At 34.7% G+C, this 22,179-nt stretch overlaps 1 long non-coding RNA gene across 1 annotated transcript in view; it reads right to left on the bottom strand.

The window, feature by feature from the left end:
- Positions 1 to 6,313: 6,313 nt before the first annotated feature.
- Positions 6,314 to 22,179, bottom strand: part of LOC118686427 (uncharacterized) — an 85,263-nt gene continuing 69,397 nt past the window's right edge. Inside the window, exons 3-4 of the long non-coding RNA XR_004980171.1 lie at positions 10,495 to 10,648; positions 6,314 to 7,659 (exon numbers count right to left, since the gene is read on the bottom strand). This is a non-coding gene — a long non-coding RNA (uncharacterized LOC118686427). The remainder of the gene's footprint in view (positions 7,660 to 10,494; positions 10,649 to 22,179) is intronic.

The following is a 22,179-nucleotide window of genomic DNA, read 5'->3' as shown; positions in this document are numbered from 1 at the left end:
ATAACCTGGCATGGTGTTTTTTGGGTGTCTTTTTGTTAGCTTGGAAGCTGCTTCACTAGGAATGCAGTACCTCTGGTAACAACCCCATAATAAGGGTAATGGAAAATTCTGTAATAAACTACAGTGTATTTACTGGTAATGCTGGTGCTTTTTAAGAGTGGTATGTTAAGCACTATCCAAAAGATTCTATCAATGACAAATTAATTCATTGTTCTCTGTATTGCTTTGCAGATTTTTGCAATATTATCCACAAATTTCCCTAAGTTATTTAGGAATTTATAATGACGTTGTTTGATTAATGCTCACTGAAAGTAAAATCCCATGCATTTGCATTTTCCTTATTTCCTTCTTTTTCCTTAATCTTGTTTAGGATTTTTTTTGGGGGGGAAGTGGGGGGGGGGGAGGAGTTTTTATATGATTAAATCAGTCAGCTGCATCATGTGCCATGGTGTAAACCCATATGACAATGAAGACCCACAGAGCTGCTCACTTACTCCCAAAACCCAGCAGGGCAGGGGACGTGAAGTGCAAGGGTACAAGTGAGAAAACTCATGGGTCAAGATAAGAACAGTTTAATAATTGCAATCAAATAAAACCTTTTAACGAGAAGGAAAATAAAAAAGGAAGAGAAATAAAACCCAGGAGAGATAAGTGATGCAAATGAAAACAGTTCCTCTGCCCCAAAAGACAGCCAGGCCCTGAGCAGCTCTTGCCCCAGCCAACCTTGCCCCAGCCTTTTGTGCTGAGCATGAAAGCAGAGTATGGGCTCTGCTTTGTGTCACTTGGGGTCAGCTGTCCCAGCTGTGACCCCTCCCAACCCCTTGTACCCCCCTAACTGGGTGGGGTGAGAGGCAGAAAAGGCCAAAACATTGTGCAAGCACTGAATAGCAATTACGAGTTATCAACAGTGTTTCAGCACAAATCCAACCACAGCTTCACACTAAATGCCGGGCAGAAAAGTAACTCTATCTCAGCCTAAATCAGCACGTATTCTGAGACTGAGAAACTCCGCATTATGAACACAAACCCATGAACATACTACTTAGAATTAAAAGGCTTGCAGTTTGGAGAAAATTAACTCTTATTTATAGAACAGTCCAGAAATACACTGAATATTATTGCAGATAGAGGAAGCAATTTCTTAATGATATATGGTCCTAACACTTTGCAAAACAGTGGAAAATGTGAGAACCTGTGAGATAGAGTATTTTAACTCTATTAGTGCTTAATTTTATTTCTTTTACACAAATATTGATATAATTCAGGAAGAAATAGGAAGCATTACTAGGCCTAACAATACTAGGAAGTTTGTGAAGTATTCACAATCCAGAGCTGCTTATTTTTCACCACCCCTTGACAGAAAAAGTGGAATCCACAACTGTGAATTTAAAGATGAGACATATCTCTGATATCTCAATATCACTGAAATGAGATACTATGAAGTCTAGTTCCAGAAAGAAAATATTCAGCAGGAATGAAATATCATCTGCAAAATCTGTTTTCATTCAACATTCCCCTTTTGAGAAAGCTTTAGTAGTTTTTATCATGTTCTTTACTTGCACTATAACTGTTGACCCTGAAGTGAAAATTCAAACTCAGTGTATCAAGCTTCTTACATGTGTGTGTGTGTGTGTATATATATGTATGCATGTATGTATGTATATACACAACTGACTTTTAGCAAAATACTTAGAGAGTTAAATTCATTATTGATGTTTATCCATGAGAAGTATGTAGTAAAGACAGACAACCAGAAAACCTAGTACTCACTGTATAACCATAACCTTTTGAGTCAATTAAGAGTAGAGGAGGTTATTCTTCAGCTTAAAACTTTAGCAGAGAATCAGTGAGCTGCAGACCCATACTGTGGAAGGAAGCTGATGAATACTGACTCTGAATCTGCTCTTAGATGCTTTAATGGATATACCACATACTGTAGGAAGAGATACATCTCAAATATTCATGGCATTTTTTCATACAGAACTGACTTGAGTTTCAGTGCCAATTTATGTCTCACAATATAAGAAGGCTTATGAAAAATCAGAAAATCTTAAGTTTGCCCATTACATGCCTGGGATTTTTTTTTTTTTTTCACAATTATCAGATGTATATTCTCTACCTCCATAGAAAATTTGCTGTGATGAGAAAGATTGTTTTGTCACTGAAAGATCAATAATGTGCTTGGATTTTAGATCAGTTCTTCGTTCTGTTTCAAAGTGACTACATTTATACATAATGTAGAATGATGACCTTTTGCTAAGCAAATATGGGGCTCTTCTATTTTTCCCTAGAGTTTTTAAACAAATATTTGTGATATTGGTTATTCAGATTTGCTTATTTATATGATCTTGTCTGGGGCACCCTGTATTTGTTTTTGAGAACAGAGTGTTTGCTAGAAAATGTAGATATTTCTCTGTTAAATATAGTTCTTTTCAACAAATTTCACATAATAAGCATTGTTACTTAGGTTGCCTTATGTTTTTTTCCCCCCACCTCAGATAAAACAGATGTCAAAGGGGTTTTGTCTGTTTAACTTTTACCATTTAATCCTAAAATAAACATCTATAATCATAGTGCCTAGAGTTTCAAAGATACCAAACAAGAATTTATTTAAAATGCACACACACACACACACACAAACACACATTTTACATTGGAAAGCACTGCTTAAAACTAAGATGTTTTAAACTATCTGCATTCCCCTTAAAATGTAAATTTGAAAAAACAGGGATTAATTTATTCTTTTTTTAGTAAATATATCTTTCTTTCCTGTTTTATGTACATCAAAATATTGTATTCCTGTCGCAGACATCTTTTTGTGAAAATCTTTTCTTAGGATTTTTTCTCTTCTGAGAAGCTGAAGCCTCAGAAACAAAATGTAAAGAATGGTTATCTGCTGCTGTGGAATGCAACAGGTGGATCATTGATTGGTCTCGTGTGGATGTTTGGATTTACTGACCAGTCACGGCAGTGCTGGCTCTCGCGCTCTGTCCGAGCCAGCTGTTATCATTCTGTTGTTATCATTCTTTTCTATTTTATTCTTAGCTAGCCTTCTGAGGAAATCTTTTCTTCTATTTCTTTTTAGTATAGTTATAATGTAATACATATATATATATATCATAAAACAATAAATCAAGCCTTCTGAACATGGAGTCAACATTCTCGTCTCTTGCCTCATCCAAGAACCCCTGTGAACACTGTCACAGTATTCCTAATTAATTTTTTTCAACAAATTAAATCATGGCTTGCTCAGGGAATTTTTTGCTTAATGTGTTTTATTCTCTTGGTTTTGTTAAAATACAGAGGCCATGAACTAGTCTTTTACTGACTTGAATCAAGGAGAGTTAGGAACTTGCAGTATAGAATCATAGAATCATTTCATTTGGGAAAGAAGCTTAAGATCATTGGGTCCAACTGCCAGCCTAGCCCTACCGGGACCCCCACTAACCCATGTGCCCAGGTGTCACATCTAGACAAGTCTACCTGGTTTTTTTCCTTAGTTCTCTGAAACTATAGTCTAGAGGTCTGTATTCCTTTGAAGTATTTCTTGATTTCCATCTTTTGGAAGGACCTACATTTTCTGAATCATTTAAGAAATGTCTTTTGGTTTCTTAACCAAAAAATATAGGTCCTTCTAAAAGATAGAAATCAAGAAATAATTCAAAGGAACACAGACTTCTTGGCAAAAACAAACAAACAAACAAACAAAACTTTAAAATTAACTGCCTCAATTTGATTTAGTGAAATAGAGACACTAGAAGTTGGTATCTGAAGGTCCATCCAATTCTATATACTACTGCTGGCATATTACATAAACCACCAAAAAGTTCTAGGGAAAACAGATTTTTGTGAAGCTGAGACTCAGTCTGATTTTAAGCCTAAAAATACATATTTTGATATTATAAAGGAATTCTCTCAGTATTAACTTGATCTAAAAATCCATAGTACATTTTTGACAGAAGCCAATAGTTGATTTTTAGAGAAAGAAGGATGAGTAAGAACAGTTTAGCATGACCTAAAGATATTGGCAAGCTTTAATTCCTTCCAGGTTTTTAGCATTAATGTAGAATTTATCTCTACAAATTCAGATAGTCAATGTTTTGATTTTGTATAGTCCTTTCTTATAAATACGAAGGACATTTTTCATGTGACTGATTTTTTCTGTCCTCTTAAAGGCTGAAGTTTTGCCAGCTTGCTCTTCTATGCTGAAGGACCAGGCTTGCTTTATTTACTTCAAAAGGAAATATTTGTTCGAAATACGCTTCCGTTTCAATTTGCTAATTTTGACCTTGACTGCACTTTGAAAAAATACTGTCTCTAGTTCAACAATTGTGTATCTGCCCATAATTCATGAAAGGACATAGTGAGCTCAAGAATAGACATGGTCCAGAAATTTTCATGACAAAATGATGAAATACTGCTCAGTTCAGTAGTTATAGTTGTAAGGACTCAGATTATCACTGCTTTAATTATCTGGAATGAGCCTGTCTTCTCTTGAAATGTGATACTAGGAATTGTATATGTTGTATTTATATTTATCTTGTTACAAAAAATGTAATCCCCTTGCAATCATTAATGTTACGATCCTCAAAATACCCAGAAAAGGTTGGGAAATATTGGGAAATAGAAAAGCTCACACAGAGAAAAAGTAAATCTCAGAAATATTTAGATATGCAAAAAATGTAAAATAGCACTAAGTACTCTATAAGAGCACAATGTCTTGTCTGGCAAGGTTTTGAAAATTAGCAGGGACTAAGGCAAGTACAATAAGCTGAGAGTGCATGAACTTGAAGTGCCTATTTGGTTAGATGCAATGGAATTACTGATTGAGTTTTTTCATCTATTTGTTTGTTTGAAGAAGACCAGAAACAGGAGAGGGGGAGAGTGCTTATATTCACTTTTTCTATGGCCACATGAGTCAGCAGCTCTGGCCTTCCTTTTCATCTGAGCCTTTTTAGTCTGCAGGAACATATTCTAGCTACTAGATTACTGAGCCAGGGAGTACAAGGCAGCACAGTGATCTGTACACTAATCCAGGCTTCGTATGGAGCCTTGGAAAAAAGCAGAAATTATTTAAAATGAGAAGCCATGTTTTGACTCCTCTAACAAAATAGCCAAAATATTAAATTTTATAGGTACTCGTTGTCCTGTTTCTCCCTGTAGGGCGCTTACCCCAGCTGAAAAGTAGCCTAGTCTGTACAATGGGAAATGGGAGCACCCCTCAATGCATTCTTCTGCCAAAGTAGCAGCAGCATCTCCTGGGCCTTCACAGCAACAAGACAAGTGCAAACTTAAAATATCTTCTGACTCTGAGAACCTAAATGCATTTGAATAACCCTCTGGGTCTCAGATACCTATCTTGTACTACAGATACCTAAGTGCATTTTTGGATCTCACTACTACTATTTATTGATTTCAACAGTACTTAAATGCTCCGGTGCTTTTGAAATTCTATTCATCTTCTATCTATATTTTTAGAGAGCTATTGCTTTTAAAACCCATCACACAGCAAAAAAACCCTGAACTTGGATTAGCTGAATCACAGGATGGCCAATCTAATCAATGATGTGGACTTCCTCACTAATCTGCATCTTCTAATGTACATACAGTTAAATAATAAAAGTCTATTCCAATAGCCTGAGTAAGTCCATATACCTAATTTAATAAGCTCAGTGAACCAAAATTTCAGTTGATGAAAATAACTATTTTGCACTATATATCCAATTTTTATTTCCAGATATTTTAATTTCTTTTGTATGTATACATTTTTTCTTTTTACATTTTTCCCCAATGGGACAAGTAGACTTAATTTAGAATTTGTGGAAATACAGCCATTGTCTATTCACTCAGTTTTATGTTAGCACAAAAACACTGATCCATTTAGGAAAATGTATTTAAAAACGTAAGTAATACATATTAAAAAACTTTTATTATTAAAAATTTATTTTTCACTGTAGAGCTACTAATAACAACAGAACCAACACAGGGAGTTTTTTTTGTTAAAAAAAAGGCATTTTAAACATGCTGAGGTGACACATGAAATATCCACCTTTTATTTATGATGGTTATTTTGACCAGAAACAAAATCCCAAAACCTGCAGAAATTCCATAAAATCTTCCTATAAGGATTTCCTATAAGGGAAATCCCTTCTTATAAGGATGATTTCAGCTACCCTGCATTTCAAAAAAGAGCAAACAGGAAAATATTTATCCACAAACATGCAAGAATATTATATGCAGTAGGTAATCTTGGAACCACTGTGTTGTGTTAAAGTTTAAAAAGGTTAAAAAAGAATTGCAAAAGCCAAAATGGTCCAAGAAAAAAGAAAAAAAACACCAAGTTTTATTAGCAAATTACACATTTCTCATGGAAATTGGTATATTTTTGCACCTACTTTCTAATAATAGGAGAAATAAAAGTATGAAAGGAAAGAGAGAAGAATGAGAGGTTGAAAGAGGGAGAGAGAGAGAGGAGAGAACATCACCAGTCCTGGGTCCAGACCACCTGGGCTTTGTGGGGGTACCTTATTATAGGTAAGTTTACCCCACCCTCAGCTTAGGTTTCTCACTGTTCATGTAAATGAGTTACCATGTGCAGTCCATTTTTCTGGACCTTTCTGGAAATAGGTTGGGGGGATTTGAGGGTCTCTTGTTGGTCTTGTTCCCCCTCAATGGGTCTTGACCCCTCCTTGATCCCGTTCCCCCACTTCACTCTTCTGTGTTAGGCAGTCTCCATTGATCAGAACAGGGAAGTTTGCCTCAGAAAAATGTTGCCTTACCTCCCCTTCCCAGCCACATCCCGTTCTAACCTACCCACTGGAATGGCCCTCAGTGTTCGAAGCAGAGCAACACACAAATTCCTCACTGTCCAGGTTTACTACAGTTGCCCAGAGAAGCTGTGGATGCCCCATCCAGAGAAGTGCTCCAGACCAGGCTGGATGGGGCTCAGAGCACCCTGGTTTAGTGGAAAATGTCCCTCCCCATGGGAGAGAGGTTGATACTCAATGATCTCTAAGGTCTTTACTAAACCAAACCATTCTATAATTTTCTGTGAATGTTTTAAAAGCTATTAAGGCAAATATCTTTACTGGTTCGTAAAGATTCATAAAGGAGAAATGACTGAGACCTCAGGAGTGACATTCACACAAGACACGTTAATTATAGATTTCTTGTCAAGCAGTATTATGGTATGTTAAACCATAATATAAAAGCGGCAGATGGAACAAAGAAGAAAATAAAGTGTTCTACTGGACAAGGAGCAGCATAAGAGACAGCAGAACCTTATTGAGTCAATACTAGCTGCACTATATTTTCCTTGCTCTACAAAATAGCACATATTTTTTTTAAGCTACTGTGAGACAGATAGTGAGAAAAGTGAAAAACTACTTAGCCATTTCAAATAATAAAGGCAAAAGTAAAGAATCATTTGACAAAAATGTTCTTTTACTACTCTTACTTGTATCTAGGTCAAGCAACTGGCATATCAGCATAAGCAGTACCTTATGTCTTTTTTAGCAAAACAGATATATACAAACCAAAGCACACTTTGGCTTATAACAAGGTAGAAGATCTGTATAGACATTCATTCTGTCCATTCTGCATCTTCATCTTTCATTGTTGCCTTTTTTTTCCCAAGGTCTGGTTTGCTGCAAGATATTTCTGGGGAAGGAATTAAAATATAAACAATTTTTCTCCTTGTCTGTGACATAGCCTCTCAAACTGACAAAAGCTAGCAAGTTTATCTGTGGGAAAAGAACACTCTTCATAAAAATTACAATTTGTGCCTGCAGGTCAGAGGGAGCCTTTGTCTCCCTGTACAAAATACAAAGATGACACAATGACATTTATCTCCACAGGGCTTCTCTAACAATATTTCTAATGGAGAACAATATATTATACATCTCTAACAAAACACTAAACTGACTGCAGGTCTCAGAAAATGTTTTTTTAAAAGTGTGATACATTGCACAATACACTACAGACATTGAAACTACCCACATTAACTTTTTGTTCAATTAAATTAGAATAGATTAGATGTCACTCATGAATTTTTTTCTGCTCTTCTACAGTAATTCATTTAATTGGCCTCAATGATCAACTCTGGGGTTTCTCATCTCCAGTGAATTTGTTCTGCCCAGGAGCGGAGTTTGCAAGAGATATATCAATTCTGAACACTTGTCTTCAGTTCACTCCAGTTTCTCAAGTAATTACATGACTAGACATGCATTTTACCAAAAGTAACCCCATCATCCTGACAATTTAAAAAATATTACTCCTTTAAAGTTCCTAATTAATTTCTACCTATTCAGCAAGATCAGTCTTTATTTCACATCAGATTATCTTCCATCAGTTAATATCCACAGTTAAGATAATATAACCAGCTACAATATTGCATTTATCACGTGACATTTCTATTTGAATATGTAGATATACAGAGTTAACAGCAATAGTAGATGACAATATTGCTAAAAGTATGGATCAGTACACAAGCATCACACTGGGTTTTTGGTGGGTTTTCTTTCTAAAATACTAATTAAAGCAGAGTAGGATGGGCAGTAGGAAACTTTCAGAAGAGGGAGAAAAAGGAAGAAAATCATGCCTCTCTAAAGCTGGACCCAGAGAGGCTAAAAAGCACAGATGGATTTATATCTCTTTCCATTATATTCCTACCTGACCTCTTAGACTGGCCACAAAGGAAAAATGTTAATGATAGAACACTTAGCTGCATTTTATAGGAAGGATTGATGGAACTATTTTTTATTTGGGAGTCTCTGTTCTCAGTAAGGACTTTAGACTCTGACATCTGTCAAAGGTGCAACACAGCAAGATGCAAGCAATCAAGATTTCTGAAGTTTGTTAGGGTATCTTTCTGGTACAAGTATCATGATGATGCATAGGGGTGTGGGCGTGTACTCTGAGGAATCTTTAATGCCCTTCTAAACATTTTTTTGTACATATGCATGTTGTTTTGTTCTCTGCATGAAAATAAGTAGAGGTAGTTCTCTTAAGCCTGTGAACGAAAAGTGTTTCTAAACTTATAACTTTCCAGTTTATACTAAAACACAATTTGTTTTAGGGTTGCTGTCAACAGGAATAGAAAACTCTCCAAGTGAGACCATTTTTAACATGGATATTGGTCAATTGGTTTAAGAGTTGATGAAATGGGGCAAAGCAATTATTAGATATTTGAAAACTTAGGAATCCTGGTTTTTATTTATTGACTGATACTTCAATTAAAAAAATAGACTTGATTCTTTTGTTCCTGATTGAGCAAGCTGCCAATGAACCAATCTAGAGCTGCACCTGCATTTTCTTAATACCTCTCAAAACAGAGGGTCACAGAAATCTGCAGTGAACTGTCAGTTTCATTGCAGCTCATTGCAGGAACAAAGCATTAATCATTACTTTCCTCATCTAAGATGTTGCATTTCAGAGCTTCAGCACTTTAATTTATGCCTGAACTGTCCTTTAGAGACAAGCAAAGGATCATCTGGAATGGATGGAACTAGAGAGGTCCTTCTAGAAAATCCAAACATGTTTAACAGGCTGATGATATTTGGATTTAAGTTAGGGATCTGTGTATCAGGAGAATACTTTGGAATTCTATTTCAAACCTAGATCTGGCATGTGTCGCTTCCAAGGGGTGCAGGTTTTCAGGAACAGTTTCAGTGTGTCCCCATGGGGTCTCAAGTCCTGTCATCAAACCTGTTCCAGCAAGGGCTTCTCTCTCCACAGGGCCACAGGTCCTCCCAGGAGCCTGCTCCAGTGTGGCCTTCCATTCAGTCACAGCCTCTTTGGGGCATCCATCTGCACCAGTATGGGGTCCTCCACCAGTATGATGTCCACCAAATTGCTGGTGGACATCTGCTCCACTGTGGACTTCCATGGGCTGCAGGGGAACTTGAAGCATCCCCTTCCCTTCCTTCTTAACCCGCCTTGTTTTCTGCAGAGCTGTTTCTCACATATTCTCACTTTTCTCTCCGGGTTACGTATGTGCAGGAAATTTTCACCCCTTCTTAACTATGTTATCCCAGAGGCAGCGCTATCCCCACTGATGGCCTTGACCTTGACCAGAAACAGGTCCATCCTGGAGCTGGTTGGTGTTGGCTCTGTTGGACATGGGGGAAGCTTCTGGCAGCTTCTCAGAAAAGCCATCCTTAGAGCACCCCACACCCTAACCCCTGACATGGAAACCCAATTAGTTCCACACTCTCCTCTGTGAATCACATATTTAAGAATTATCATTAAAATACAAATTAATCCCACAATCTTCTCAGATTTCATAAACTTCACTCACATAAAAAAAAAAAAATAAAAAAAAGGATCCTCACAACAAAATCACATTAACATCATCACAAATGCAAATGAAAGCGGACAATTTACACTCATTCCACCCCTTGTCCCATCATCACAACATGACAATTGAAATTTCCATGATCATTCCACTCTTCATTCTCTTAATTTTCTTCATTCAGTCCATATTTTGCCCATTACCTCTCCTTGTCTTGAATTCCTCAGGCCCTGCACTGTTCACCAAAAGTATCCATGGTGGGTTGATCTTGGCTGGATGATAAAATGATCTGATGCCTGGACCGTCTGCTTCCCCTCTCTCCAAATCTTCTCCTCCTTAAGAGATTAAAATGTATTTCTGGAGGTGTTCCAAAAAAAAAAATAAACAAATTATTTATGTGAGTTTTAAGCTCAAAATTTAGCCATCTTGATCTAAAATGCTAATCTGGAATAAAGTATATTTTCTTGTACAGGTTATTAACAAGATGTTGGCACACTGCTCTTGTACCAGACTAGCTTATCTTGGATTTCTTACCAACTCTTCTCACCCCTCAAACTTTGTGTCAGAGAAGACATAATGTCTTTTGTCCACTGTAAAGCTGATGCTAAGGCACTTAGCCTGACTATAACTGAGAACAGTGTGCTGCAGCACATTTATAAATGCAATCCTGTGCTGATAACCCACCTAGGTGCAGCCATCCTCCTGGGTGTCTGCCCTGTGCACTGGGCAGCTGTTATAGCACACCACTTCAAATAAAAACAGATTAAACGTAAACTACTGACAATGAAAATTAAGTGTCTTCCAGAACACGTTATATTAAAATTCACATAACAACACCTGAATCCAGATTTTCTATTATGATAAAATAATTTAATTTTGGTTTAATTGATATTTTTCCTGTACAAAAACCTCAGGTGAATCCCTATGACTACCTGTATTTAGTGCTTAGTCATTATGGAATTTTTTTAAGAGTGTTAACATTGTATTGCAGTATTCTGCAGGTTGAATTTTATAAAACTCATAATTCAGGATAAAGTTTTATTCAAAGAGGAGAGCGGAACAAGGCTTTCCTTTTCTGTTCCCATATTTTTTTATTTTTCAGTTGTGGAATAACTACCTTAAATATGACTAGGTTTGGGGAAATTATATACCAAAAAAGTTGTTTCTCAGATATATTATTCATATTTCAGAAGAGAAGCTTGTCAGTTTCAGAAACTGTTTCAACTACTGCAAATAGGTATTTGGGCAAACTATAAGTCTCATTTTACTGTACCTCGGTGCACATTTTCAAGGAATGCAAAATTGGTTCCTACTTGTCTCAGTTGACAGTTCTGAAGGCAAAACATATACATATATCTAATTCTTCACTTCATAGAAAAGTCATAATTAATTTGAATTTTCTTCTCTAATTAAAAAGTTGCTAATTAATTTGGTAATAAATTTAGGATATTTATTACAATTTTATTAACAACGTGATTACATTTGTATGCACATAGATTGCTTGCGGAATTTAAATATTTTAAATAAAGGCTTTTACAAATTTTAAAATTAACTTTCTGTAAGAAAATATGAAAAAATATAAAATAAAATATAAAAATACTTTATTTTATAAAAAATAAAATATAATCATTATGGACTATGATCCTATTTTCAAGGAATACTTAATTTCATTGAAATGCCATTTATAATAGGGAAAATAAGTACTTTGTGGAATATGTTGAATTTCTTTGTCAGGCTAGACTATTTTAGAGGTCTTTCTTAGATAATAAAGTCTATTCTTCACGTTTTTGTGTAGGATAGATATGTTCATTTTGCCTTAAGTAATATGCATCTCAAAATTATATGTGACGCATTGCCCTGCCTGAATGCATAGAAATAGAAGGGTTTTTTTCTAATTATAGAGAAGCTTTGCAGAAAAGAGGAGGGAAAAAGCTCTTGGTGAGAAAAATCCACTCAAGAACAATAGCAAAATTTAAAGCTGGGAAGACTCTACTCTTCAATTCTTGGCAATGAGGATTTTCTGCTCTGGTTAAAAGAAGTAAGATCAGAAGAGAGCAACCTATTAAGAAAAGAACCCTACGGTGAAGCAGAAGCTGTCAGCTTCTGAGGCTGACATGGGCGTACTGAGAACCAAGATTTACAATAGATGAGAATTTACTGGTATCTCAAACACCAGTTTTATGCCATGTTTGTGAAGAGACAGAAGGGAATGCCAAACATAAGTCAGTTAATAATTGTATTTTTGCTTCAAAACCACCTCCAGCTGGTCTAAATAATTTAGCAAAATGAACCCCACTTCGTTTATGTGTATCTGCTCTGCAGTTGCACAATCCTGTTATTTTCCAAGGGTTTAAGATAAAAATATTCAAGACACCAGGAAAATTACACTATTTCTAACTTTAAAGTCAGCAGTCAAGGTGATTTCAAGGACTTTAACAAGAATGATGTGCTCACAGAGAAACAAAGGTATAAGTCAGGCGCTTTGATCAGGCACAATGATGGAACTGAGCAACAAAAGCCAAAGCTGACTCAGAGAGCCCTTGTTCTGAAAGTTGTACTTCAGAAATGAGATCCTCAACTCAGGTCCTCAACAGTAAGTGTTCTGTGGTAAAGAAGAACACCTTCATTTTCAAAATAATGGAAAATTTAAATTTTGAAAATATATTCGTCTTCTAGATGGCAGAAATCAGGATGAAAGATTATGTGTGTACAAATTATCTTGATCATTCCAGCATGTGATCCTCCACTTTTCTCTAAAATAGGACTTGAGGCCAGAAAAAAATTATTTGGAGCTAGAAATGTCTAGTAAAAATTCTTACAAGATTTAGCAGGATGGTTTGATATATATTTATGTAAACAGCATGGTAAAACACAACCATTTGTTATATAAATACTCAGTACATTTCTTCCCATTCTGATGTTTTTTCCCCAGACTTTCTCCACCTTTTCTGCCTTAACATATAAATAATCTCTTTAGATGTATAATCAAACTTTATTCATGCTAGAACATTGTTTTTAACTACAAGAAAGAAAGTTATTTATAATAATAGAAGTTGAAACTAAAAGAGTCCCAACAAGTTTATTGTTCATGTGGCCTACTATAGCTGCTACAAAAGATTTGCTTCAACTGTTTTAGCTGGTTTAGCCATTCAAATTTAATTTGATTTAAGAAAAAAACCCAAAGCTCAGGTTCTTACATTTTCCCAAAGGAATCTACTGGATAGTGTAATGGACTTCAGTAGAAAATTGTTTTCAATAGAAAAGTTTCATGCTTGCATTCATCTCACCACTCCTAGAATTTCCACTTATTTCTCAGAAACAAGAGTTTATTGAAGGGGAGAAAGGTGATATTGATGCTATTGAAATACATGTAAGTTGTGATGATTTTCTCTTAAGAGTCATTTATTCTTTATTCCAATGATCATTGAATTGATAATGAAGATGGAGAAATACAGGACGAAAATTTTTATTATGTCTATGAAGATACATAGATATGTACATACTACATTCTATGCAGTATTTTATGTTTTGTTTTGCTTTAAAAAATCTGTATAGTTTTGATGCACTGCAGTCTATCTGAAGTGTTTGATTTCTCAAGCACTGTTGGTTCCATAATGTAAAAAACAAATGAAGCTCTAAAACTGACGTGAGAAAAATGTGTTCTTAATTTTGGACCGCTTGAGTGAAGAATCATTAATGTCCTAGACTGATAATTACAGCACTCTTTTTGTGAATGCAAGTAGCTGAATTCCACCTCTCTGAAGATGTAATTTTGGAGTTTTAGTTTGTGAATTTGAAAGACCTGGAAGCAAATATGTAAATACAGTCCTCCCTTTTTCATCCCCTCTAACCTGTAAATTTGTTTAATTTGAGCCTATAATTTGTCCATACCTGACAAAAATCCCACACTTTATAAAGGAAAAATAGAGGTTGATGTCTCTTTTCATCGTATCCCCAGTAAAATTCCATTATGTTTCACTTTTCAAGTATCATACAGCAAAGTAGAAGTGGTCTTGGCGAAAATGACTAAATTTAGTTTTTCCACTTCCTTAGCACAAATTATTACTTTTTGAGTAAAAATACAGAGGTTGATTTTCCAGCTCCTTGTTAAAATAACATCACCATGTTGTTTGACCCTACTTTCAAGGAAGAACTGAGTGGCCTAAAGTCTGCATTGATGTTGACAAGGTGAAACCCCTGTTCAGGTGGCTTCTGGTATAGAAACATCTCTAAACTTAGTTTTTTTAATTATCCGTATTCAGATTGGGAGAAAAATAATCTATCTGTAGCATGATGACAGGGATATTTCTCCACAGGGGAAAAAAAAAAAGAAATAATATACTTGAATCTCTTGTGAAATAGGCTTCTTTACTTTTGGGAAAATGTTTCAGCCAGAATTTTATGTTTTGTACTTCTTTTCATGGAGAAAAAAAAAAAAAAAGGAGTTGCGAAACAATTTTCACAGATTTAAACAAGTATAGTGAAATTCAAGGATTTCGAAGCAAGATATTTTCCATGTATACCACAACACTGGATAATTTTGCCTAAGTTTAGATGTGTTTCTGAAAACGTAGGCATCCAAATTTAGGCAAGTAGTTCATATTGGAGGCAATAATTCATTTCAGACTGTTCAATTTCAAGTAGTTCTGTAAAATAGGTTCTTTAGTACTTTTTAAATGAGATCTACATATCTTGACCTTCCTAAATGCCTAAATGTGTAACTTGGGTTAGTTTAAAGTAATTTAGATAGATAGTTTTAAGCATTTAGTCTGCACCTTGAAACATTTCCACATAAGGATTTCATAAGCTTAAGCAAGTCATTCTTTCAGAACACAGTATAATTGCATAGGACTTAAGAAAGTGACACTCTATTTCCATAGTCAAACAGCTCATTCATTGTATACTGAGACTGTGAAGAGAAAAGGAATTTTTGCCACAATACTTGAAATTGCTTTGACAGCATTACATATTGGAAATAAAAGTTTTGCATTCTCCTTTACTTATAATGAAGCATTTAATATCTTGTTTCACTCTAGGCATGATCATCCTCCCAGTGAAATTGTGAAAATTTTTTATTAACTTCACTTTTTTACATATAAAATAAGGAAATATTACTGAACTCTGTAGAATCCTGAGATTTATTTTTATGGGATGTCAAATATATACGTTATTTTATATTTTAAAACATGAAGTGTAGTTATTTCCTGATTTTGAATTTGATAAGGACAAGCATAAGTTTATTTTTAATTGTGTAAAATTTAAATAAAAATCACTGAATTAAATGAGGATGTTCATGTTTGAGACACTTTGTTAAGGTAAGAGATATCATGCAGCTATCAAAGTTTACTGTCTTGTAAAGTCAATATTTTGTAAAGCAATCTGTCAGCTTTAAAATGTAATGTAACTAACTTGTGTATCCTTGTATTTCTGTACAGTGTTACAAAAGCTGCAACTCAGTGGACACTATGAATTTGACACGAGACATTAATTTACAGCTCTGCAAAAAGCCACAGTCTCCTCTTGTTTTATGATCACTTCAAATGGACCCTTTGAACCTTTTCTAACATCATACCATCAATTTCAGAACAGAAACTATATAGACATACTCAGTTATGTTTTTAGAAATTATTTTCTGTGTTTTTCTTAAGTTGTGGGGGAAAAAAAATATCAAAAATCAGCAAGAGTCATCTGCAACAGTACAGAAATTCATCTAAAATTCCAATAAACTCTGTAGCCCAGAGAAAGTGATGTACAATGATGAAATTATAACAGTGACAATACATACGAAACAGGACTGAGATTTGTTGCTGGAGTCTTAGCTCCCACTTCTGCTATTGACTGAGCTTGACACTTTTTGTGTGCATCATTTTGCAAGCATGAGATGGACTTATGACTGCATCTTTAAAATAGGAATAGCTAAATGAGATGTACTAGGGGACCTGACTTTTTAAAATGAGTTTTAGAATCTGTATCACTTGTGATAACTGAGCCCCAGCAGGATTAATGGCATTTGCTCTCTTCAAAAATGTATTATGAACATACAACTAGTGTTGACAATTAGCATTTGAACAGAAAATAATATTGAAGATATTTCAAGGAGTAGAAATGTTACTTGGAAATTCTTGACTTGACTCTCAGTTATTTCTTTAGGTTCTGTATATTCCTATGAGTGAGCTATAACTTGAATTTGCTGTGTTCTGTCTTATCTTTCTGGTTCTTTTTCCTTTTGACAGGTAAAGGGATTTCTAGATGTGTCTGGATTGTATCTGTCTCTTTGTTTCTATTCTGTGGTCCTCTTTTAATACAAAGAAACCTCATTAAATGGTTCAAGTTTAAATGTACAAGAATGACCATAATCATCTTTGATCACCTTTCTGAAATTAGCACTCCCAAGAAATGTGGGGGGAGATTTTTTGCAGGCACAGCACTTTATTCATAAATCCTAACATGAAGATTTATAAACAGCATCTGTTTTCAGATATATTTTTTATGTGCTATAAAGATTAGTCTGTTGGAAATTTCCACTGCTGGTTACAGAATACCTATAGCCAAAATACTGGTTCATGTCTGCTAATTAGAGATGATTGTATAAAAAAAATACATTGTATTTTACAGTGGTTTATTTTCCAGTAATAAGAATTGCCTATATCCTTCCTCTGCTTCACACAGACTGTTTCCTAAGTTGGAACTAAGTTGCAAATCTGCAAAAACCTTTTACTAATTCACTCTCTGCATACAGATGATTAATGACTGTGATGAATAGGTTGGGAATGACAGTGTTCTGCTTAATGGAGATGAGTAGACATGCACTCTGCACACTTATGATATAATGAGTGTTTTTCTGAGTAAGGGTTGAGATTAAATGTGTATGCTCTGTGTAAAGCTGAAAAGAATAGAAAAGCAATCTGGTTAATTAATAAAATTATTTTCCAGGAAACTGGTTAAATGAAAGAATATTTTTCAATACAAAATAATTCTTAATAAAATAATGTTTTAGTCCATTAGTCCATTTAGTCCATCCAGATGATGTCAAACCTTGTTTAAGTGGTATGGATACAAATGACCTAATAGTTATTTATATTGTGAGCATGTTGAAGGGTTGCTGTAACAGTATATGTAACTGGACAGCTATGCACAAATGCAAACATGTATTTACGTCTTTTAATTCTATTTGGAATGTAATGTGATACTGTTTGCATCACACTATAAGCAGTAAAACTGCCTCTTTCAAGAACTCCTTCCCATAAAATGCCACTTACAACAGATGGAGGTAGAAATAATGCATTAAATAAGGAACAAATATTTACAGCTCTCGGCATATCATGGGCATCCATTAAAATTCAGCCTGCAGCAGGACTAGAATATATTCTTACTGATGTGGTATTTCACTGTTTGAAGAAAGCATGTCTTCTCTGCTGTTACTCTTCTCATTTGGTATGTGCTGTCAATTTGTCCCAGTAATATTAAAAATTACTTGTTTTCTGTCATTTCAGCTGAATATGGATTCTTAATATGATTGTGAAGCCATAGTAAAGATTTGGAAAATTCTTTAGTCCACCTTTTATAAACACAGAATATTTTCTTCCTAAAGTTTGGGGCTCTGTAAATAACATAGGACATTTTGCACAGTCCATTGAAGGACTGAATTTTAAAGGTAGCAAAAAATAAATCTATATTTTCACTAAAAATCTATTTCATTATTTAGGGGGGCTGTCCAGACTTTGTTTTGACTTCCTTTATATCAATCAGAGTTGACCATCTGAACAATAAACTATGTTTCAGTGGCTAAATTATGTATTTTAGAGTAAACTTATTTTAAGTGTTTGTGACTGTCTCATGAAAAAGAAAAGGTTCTTGGCAGCAGTGCATATGGATCAACTAGAGAAGAACCATCAGTGTAATCAACTTCTCTGATCAAATGTCCAGATCTTTATGTGAAGAGAAAGAGATCAAAGAGTCTCCCAATACCTATGCAGAGTATATTAAGAATATGGATTCAAACTTCCCACAGTAGTGCATGATGGGAGAATTAGTAGCAACAGGAATTAATTGAGACAGCAGAAGCCCTATCTGAAGTTAAGGAAAACATTTCCACCATTAAGAACTGGAAGAGGTTGTCCAAAGACATGGTGATGTCTCTGAAGGTTTTCAAGACCTGACTGAATCCAGTGCTGAGTAACCCTGTCCAATATCACAGATAAAGTTGTTTTCAGCAGGAAGTTGGATCAATAACCTCCTCAGGTCCCTTCCAGTCTTAAAAATTCTCTGATTCTAAATAGGGATAAACAGGAGATGGACCTGAAATCTACATCCAGACCTGAACTAAAGTACTAATATAGGTGCATCCTATAGACATATACTGTATACTGAACTAATGTTAATACAGAAAATAAAGGAAATAATACATCATAAACTCAAGTTCTTTGAAATTGTCAAAAAGCATTCAGATGAAGATGATAATGCTGCAATTGCACTCATGAATTTAAAAAATAAATTTTGACACTGACCTTCACCAAACTTTCATAGTAACAGGTGTAAAGAGGCATGATCTATTCATGGTTAATATGTTTTGAAAGTAAGAAACAAAGATAGAAATGAGTAATTAATTCTTTAATGGAAGAAGATCAACAGTATACATCTGTGCTATGGACCCTAATGTACGGGTATTATGATCTCACAAAAGAAATGGGCATATAATTAACAAAATTAAATGCTCCTACCGAATTATTCAAGTTAATCAGCGTAATGCTGGTTTTGAAATATAATTGAATAATGAAATAACAGGGGAAATTCAGTATTAATAAAAACAACATAAAGAGTATTTAGAAAAGCAGTACTAGTTATGCATGCATAACGATAAGTCCTAGTCATTAAAAGTCAGGAAACAAACCTTAGAAAGACTTATGAACATGTTCTAAAATTGCCTGTGACAGCTGGAAGCGGTACTAGAATGTTAGAAAGCAACCCAATATAATTATATCATTATGTTACTCTTTGATGCACCTGGATCTTCAATATTGTGATCAAGCCTAGTCTCCCTGTTTTCAAATGAACTAAAAAGATACAGAACACATTGGCAGAATTATCACTGAAGTGGAAATCAATTTCTGAGATTTCTTGAAATGGGAATGAAGAAAAGAATATAATGACATATTTGGGGATAGTAAACAGGCCATGGAAGACTATCAGGAACAGATATAGTCAAAATAGACTTTATTAAAGATCTATAAATGTCATGTGTGGTATAAAAAGGCTGAATAGCAAAAGCCCACCTGTTACACATCTTAAGAAGCAGGCAGCAATCAATGTAATAATAAAACAGTTGAAATGAAACAATAATACTTTTTCACCTGCTAGAAAACTGCATCACAGAGTTTAGAATACAGTAGGGGCCTCCAGTACAAATATCTTTAAGGGCAATTAAACACTTATGTGTAAGAGATTTCCATCAAGACCTATAAAATCAGAAGGTCTTAATGAAAATCTTCAGTTCTGAAAACTGCTAAACGTGTAGTTGCCAAAATTTAGGAAGCTATTTCAAGGAAATGCCATCTTCTGTATGTGAATCACCCCTCTTCTTTCTTTTTTTAAGACTTTAAATTGCTATCCAAGTCTTGCAAGACTGATTATATTTTTTTAATGATGAATGCCTCTTTTGCCTAATTTTGATATACCATAGAACTTAATTTCAAATCCAATATATTGATAAGGGTTAAAGTGCACATTGAGATTTAAACACACCTTTAATGAGGTAAAACCAACAGCTCATAAGTGTGTCTTTGAGTGTCTTGAATTAGACAAATTATTATTTTTTCATTTTAACTGTGACATGGGTTCTCATTTTAAAATACTATAAGCATACTACCATCTTCCGCAAACTGTTATGGACGCTGGTAACCAAAAAACCCCATTTTTAAGAATGCTTGAGACAATCCATGTTCATGTAAATCTTGTACTTAATTTTTACATGAGCAAAACCACTTCTACAAAAGATAGTTTTCTTTTCTATTGCTCCCCTGCAATAACTCTCGTATGAGAGAGCCTGCTGATAGCTATCTGTGCTAAATGACTCTTCAGTACAAAGATGTTAGTGACTTGGCAGCCCTGCAGGATAACAATCCATCTCTGTATCTAACACCTGCTTAATGGACCACACGACATCTCTAAATCTCTCTACTGACATATTTGAGAAGACCACCCTTGTGTTAAGCAGCGATGAAGCTGGTTTTACTGACACAGGACTTTCTATTTGCCTACTGGAAAATGAAATTTGGTGCATGTTAAACCTCTTTGAAGCAACTGTTGATGTGTACCTGCAGTGAAGATTAAACTAGTAACCATGGGATGTGTTTGGTTTTTTCTCTGCTGGAAACAAAATATGCAAGTTTTCCTACAAAGAAATCTCAATGATTCTTGCTTCTCTTGGGAATATTTAGTAATGGATATGTTTATAAACTGACTATGTATTTCTTATTGGTTCATGCATATCTAATATGCACAGCAACCTTGATAACACCAATATTTTCAAATACCAATAATTTTTATAATTACTTTCATGTTACCTCCTCTCTTATATGCATATTGATGTATTTGGTTGTTTTCATAAGTCCTGGGCAGCCTTCTGTTTCAAAGGTTTAGATGAAAGTCTTTCCAAAATCCTAAACTCAGAAGATCCCTCTTAATTCCATGTGATGTACATTACTTTGGAAATATAAGCCATTCATACTTTCATCTTCCCAAGTAAATGTCAAAGTTTACATGTTAATGGTCTGATAATTTTCTCTTATTCTCTGTTCATTAATTTCCTTTTGGTTCTTTTTCCTTTATCAACTCCTTCCTTGTTGAAAAGGTGCCAGAAGAACTTAGAAACATTCCAAATAAAACACACACATTAACGTGCATGATGGCTGTGAATCACTTGTAATTTAAAAAAACCCAAAACATAATCTGCCAAAATAATATAATCATGTTTCTGTCTCTTCCAAGTAATCTCTTTGTGCTCTCATATTTTAAAATCTGTTTTTTACTGTACCTATTTCAAAGGGTGCCATTTTTTTTTGTAGTTACCATACAATTTTCTGTCTACAATGGGATTATAATCCTAAATTAGGTGGTATTTGGAATAATACTAAATTGGAAGGTTGTTAGTAGGCTGAATAAAGGAGGCAGCAATACACTTAGTTATTTGAACAAGGAAAGCAAAACTATAAATTGAGCAGAAGGCTCAGAAAGATGAAAGATGTAAGGCAGATAAAATGAGCATAACCTGTGCAAAGGTAGGAAGTGCCAATTTAAACATGGTCATACTCAGTCGGAAGAAGAGTTCTCTGATATGTACAGTTCCATGTTACAGAGAGAAAATATTCATACCATGGACAGTGGAGTTAGGACTGGGGTATCAATTATGGAAATGACACTTAAAAATAGGAAAATATTATCAGAAGGAAAGGAAATTGATGTTCTTACATGGAGTAGGAAGGAGTAATTAAAAACAAACCAAACTACTAGGAAAAGCTGTATAAAAATGTAAATGCTACCAGCATCCCAGTGGCTCCAGGAACAGCTCCCACCAGAGACATTATGGACATTATGGCAAAATTGAATAACCAGTCCAGTTGACTGGATATTTGCTGATAATAGACAGCTGTATATAGCACTTAATAAAGCATAATGATAATTAGGCTTAAGTCATTTATTCTTTAGAATTGTTCGAGATGGTAGTTTTAAAATAAGAACAGAATGTTGGCTACAGTTTTGTGATGGAAGTTTCCTCATTTAATGTTCCTGTAAGACTGTAATATCTATCAACACCTGTGATTTAACTGACACAGGAAGCATATTTTTTTCATGTTACAATGATATTTTTTTACACTTCAATAAGCCTCTAT

This window comes from Molothrus ater, chromosome 4, assembly GCF_012460135.2.
Source record: "Molothrus ater isolate BHLD 08-10-18 breed brown headed cowbird chromosome 4, BPBGC_Mater_1.1, whole genome shotgun sequence".
NCBI lineage: Eukaryota > Metazoa > Chordata > Aves > Passeriformes > Icteridae > Molothrus > Molothrus ater.
Note: the sequence above shows the minus strand (reverse complement) of the source record. Positions and strands in the feature narration are given on the sequence as shown.